Below are 5,306 nucleotides of genomic sequence, written 5' to 3'. Positions count from 1 at the left end.
CTGTCTATAAATGTATCTCGAAGGTACTTGTTAATCGAATTACTTAGTACTTGCCTACTTTAATATTTAGAAGCCAGAGTGCTTTCATTAAAGGTAGAAGTATTACTGATAACACTGGCTATTTTACCCATCTAACCTAAAAAAATTAATATTTATAAAAAGTCCATAGTTCAAAAATATTCACCAAAATGACCTGAAATGAACAGTAAGTTTGGGTTTTGGGAAACCAATAGGTGGCACCACCTTGTGTTTTGGGCCCATCATTACCTGATGATTGTTTCAGGCTTTAAAAAATATTTTTTTTGAGTTTGGGACATGAATGGTCAGCACCAGGGTATTTTTTTAAATCGTGTCATACTGGTATACAAAAATACCAATATTTGAAAAAAAATTGGTTCTAGCCATGTAATGGTCGGCACCAAAGTCATTTTAAAAAAAAATTGGGTGTTGGCCAGTAGATGGCTGGCACAAAGTATATTTTTCGGGTCTTAAGGCATTTTTTTTACTTTGGGACACTGATGGCCGGCACAAGAGTTATTTAAAAAAATTGTGTACTGGCCAATAGATGATTGGAACCAAGTACATTTTTTGGGTCCTAAGACATTTTTTTTACTTTGGGACACTGATGGCCAGTACCACCTCTTTCGGGTCCCAAATTTTTTTTTTGTTTTGGGACACCGATGGCCGACACCAATTTTATCAGATTAAAAAATTATTATTTTTTATTTTCGAACATTGATGGCCAGCACCAAGTATTAAAAAGTTAGTTTTCTTAATTTGAGAATCAGATGGCCGGCACCAAATTTATCAGATATATATAGGTGTTTTGTCTTCCATTTAAGTCTTTGTTTGCTTTTTTCTTTGCTTTATTAGTTGAAAATTAAGATTAAAAATATCAGTTTTTTCTTTGTTGAGAAGAAAGCAAAATTTTTTTAAGATGGGTTCCTAGATTTTGTTAGTTTATATTCATTTCGATGGAGAAATGATAAATACAACTAAAGAAGGTTGTGTATTTCAAATTCGGGAAAAAAGGGAATGAGATTGAACAAGCGTGTTTCGCTGGCGGATTTAAAATAAAAAATCAGTACAAAGATAGCAACCCGTTGTAGGAAGCAAATGTTGAGACTGTTTTACAAATTTCCGGTTTCAACAGATCAGCTTAAGTTCTCAAAAATAGAGCTTGAAAATGATGATGATCTAGGGACAATGATTGCAATTTATTGCCCCCTGAGATGGATAATCCTAGCCCAATTTGAGTTGTTCACAGAGATAGCTGAATCGGATCCTATTCAAGTTGTAATTCCAGTCAGGTTGTGGACGGTTAATGCTAACTCCCAAAACTCCAAACACCAGTGGGTATTTGTATAACATCCCAAACTTGTGTACTCGTCTAGAGATCCATCTAGAGGTGTTGGCCACCATAGAAAATGGTGATGAAAGGTCTGATAATGATGATCAGTCCCACCCTGATCCCCATGATGGTTTTAGTGACCCCGATTTGGATAATATCCCTAAAGACATAGACGAGGAAGGCCTGGTAGAGGGTGAAAATATAAACCCCCATTGAGCCAGGAACATGGGTCTGGTATAGTTATAAGAAATAATCCAAGGTTTTTCATGATCGACGTGGATCCTGAAGCGGCTCTTGCACGTGAGTTCCCGAAATATACAAACATTGTGCCAGCTCACCTACTTGATGATGATAACAAGAAAGACAGTTTACATGTTATAGAACAACTTAGCTTGAAGTTAGGTGTGGACTATAAAGTAACGAAGTCAACGCAGTTTTTGTACGTAGGAGAATGTTAGAAAGCCTCAAGTGGGTGTAACTGGAATGTTCGAGCCGCGTTAATGCAATAGACACAGATGTGGATGATAAGGAAACTAAAAGGTCCACACACATACACGTCTGCTCGTATGTCGCAAGACTTTCAAAAGTTTGATGCAAAAACTATATGCAACTGCATCATCCATTTGGTGAAAGAGTCGCCCACCATTCAGGTGTTGGTCATTATTGCGGACATGCAAGCTAGATTCAAGTATAAAGTGTCGTACCGAATGGTATGGTGGGCGAAGTAAATGGCGATATAAGAGTTGTATGGTGACTGGGATGTGTCATACAATAGCTTCAACAGTGGATAGTTGAGATGCGCGAGTATGTGCCCAGGATAGTAACTGATTTGCAAACACTACCGTATAAAGGCCAGGACGGGGAGATATAAACGGGGAAATGAGTTTTTCACCAATTGTTTTGGACGTTTGAGCCATGTGTTAGGGCCTTCCTTCACTACAAGTCAATGGTGCAGGTGGACGGGACCTAGTTGTATAGTAAATACACGCAAATACTCTAGATTGCTATTACACAAGATGGCAACCGAAATGTACTTCCGATCGTTTTCGCTATCGTGGAGCGTGAGTGCTTCGAGTCTTGGGAATTTTTCCTCAGAAATCTACGAAGGCACGTTGTCAGATAAGACAACATTTGCCTTTTATTAGACAGATCGAAGGGACTACTTGCTGCGATAAGACGATCAGGGATTTCGTAGAGGTCTGTTTATTGCATCCGACACATCGCGACAAAATTCCACAGAGATTATTAGAATAAAGAATGGAAAAAGAACTCGTGAACATGGGTAAAAAATATTGTTTGTATTTATTTCAAAAACTCATTTTCAAATTTTATCAGCTTGAAAGTTTTTAAAATACTGATTCCAAATTGCATATGTAGCTCATGAGTTAGAACCGTAAAGATTCAGACAAAGGTTCACGAGGCTTGAATCTCAGATGTCGTCTTTACCAATAGATCTCCGGGCATGGTTGGGTAGCACAGAGAACTGGAAATGGACTCAAAGTTACGATGAAGGGTTTCGGTATGGGCAGATGTCGACCAACCTCGTAGAGGCGGTTAACTCAATATTGAGGCACGCACGTCATATGCCAATTTCTGTTGTTTTCTCGGCAACATTCTATAGGTTAGGCACATTGATGCCTAGGATAGGGTTGAGACAAGCTAAGCAGATCGAGGCCGGGCACATGTACGTTGAGGCCGTCCGAAAGGCCATGGCGATAAATAGTCGAAGGGCGTAAAAAATAAACGTAAAATTTTATTCACGCGACTTGGAGACTTTCCGAGTTCAAGAGTATATCGGCCGTCTCTTGGGTCTTCCACCTAGGTCGTACGCAGTTGATTTGCGGAACAGGCGTTACGAGTGCGGGATATTTCAGACTCTTCGATATCCATGTGCCCATGTTCATGCAGCGTGTGTGAGATTAAACTTAAATGTTGAACAATTCATAGACGAGATATACACGTTGCAACGCACATTGCCTATATGGGGGAACGAATTTCCTGTAATCTCTGATGTCTCAAACTAGAAAGTTCCACCGCCTGCTTTCAAGATTGTGCCTAGCTGTAGTCTCCGTAGACATCTTAAAGGTCGACCATAATTGAAGAGAATTCGAAATGACATGGATGTCAGGTAGTCGGGCGAACCCAAACTGTGCATTATGTGTCGAACATCCGGACATAACCGATCAACTTGCCTACATGGTGTCTATGTTTTCGGTCAATTGTCTCGTAATGCAGGACTCGAAGATGACGAATAATATATTATTGAACGCATGTTCTTGTAAAAACATTGTAAAAATATGAAAAATTATACAAATGACATACTTTATTCAAATTATACAATTGATTAAATATAATAATTAATACATATTTTTTCTTATTCCTAATTTAAAACACATTAAATTATAATACAATATACATACATATTTAATTTAAAACACATTAAATATATTAATTCAATTGAAAATCAAATAAAGTAAAAAGTGAAATTAAAATGAAATTAAAATAGGGAATGAAATGAAAATAATTGGAATTATATTTAAAAAAGATATATGAGTAAAATCTAAATAAGAAATTGAACTTTTTGATTGAAATCAAGCTGAAATGAAATTTAAATTGGAATGAAATGAAATCCACATTTAATAGAAATTAAAGAAGGAAAAAAAAGATTGATTTGAGGTAAAAGGCCTGCCAAAAAGGTTTTTGAATGGCCAGCACCAAGCTTGCCAAAGATGGCCTTACATTGGCCGGCACCAAGGTCAAGCCCGCTTACCAAAGCTTGACATGAGAAAAAGATAAAATATATAAATTAAAATTAAGTTTTTAATTAAAAAGTGAATAAAGTGAAATGAATATGAAATGAAAATAAAATATGAACTGAATTTGAAATGAAACTAAAATATTTAAATGAATAGGAAATGAAATATTAAATTAATATGAAATGAAAATAAAGTATAAATTGAAATGAAATAAATTACAATGAGACAAACATTAATATGAAAAAAACGCAAATTAAAATGGAAAATGAAATAAATTTAAATAAAAAAACAAATTTAGATGAAATGAAATGTGAAATGAAATGAGTAATAAAAATGAAATGAATTTAGAAATGTAATTTGGAAATTGAAATTGAAATGAAAAAAGAAAAATTTGACAAGACGTGACAGTACAGGCTTATGTCAGGCTTGCGGCAGGCCTGGCAAACGAGCTTTCAATGGCCGGTACCAGCAGATGACTTAGCAGGCACTAGGCCTACTACGATGTGACCCAATAGGCCAGGCCTAAAAAAAACTAAAAAAATGAAATGAGAAAATTATTGAATTTAAATGAAATTGAGAAAAAATATGAAATGAAATGAAAAAAATTTGAATTGAAAAAAAAATTGAAATGAGACTACTTGTGATTAATATGAAAAAAAAATTAAATACTAGTGAAAAAATAAATTTAAATGGAAAAAAATTAATAAAATGAAATGTTAAATGAATATGAAATGAAATGTAATTTGTAATGAATATGAAATAAAATGAAATGTTAAATGAATTTGTAATGATTATGAAATGAAATGAAAGTTTAAATGAAAATAAATTATAAATTGAAATGAAAACAAAAATTGAAATGATTTTTTTTAATGAGACTACTTGTTATTAATATGAAAAAAAATTGAAATGAGAAAAAATTAAATTTTAATGGAAAAAAGAAAATTTAAATGAAAATTTAAATGAAATGAAAATGGAAATGGAAATGAAATGAAAATAAAAAAAAAATTGAAAGGATGGGTCAGGGCCTGCGTTAGCATCAGGGCCAGTCAATACTGGCCAGGAATTGGCCGGCACCAAGCCCATTCGAACTAGCAGGCTAGGCCTAGTGTGAAGTGACCCAATGGGTCAGTGCCCCAAACAATGTTTTTTTTCTTTTCTTTTTCAATTTTACCCCTATTCAACCACTATGGCCCCCCACT

This window comes from Gossypium hirsutum, chromosome D13 (assembly GCF_007990345.1).
Source record: "Gossypium hirsutum isolate 1008001.06 chromosome D13, Gossypium_hirsutum_v2.1, whole genome shotgun sequence".
Lineage (NCBI taxonomy): Eukaryota > Viridiplantae > Streptophyta > Magnoliopsida > Malvales > Malvaceae > Gossypium > Gossypium hirsutum.
The sequence above is the reverse complement of the archived record's forward strand: the minus strand, read 5'-3'. Positions refer to the sequence as shown.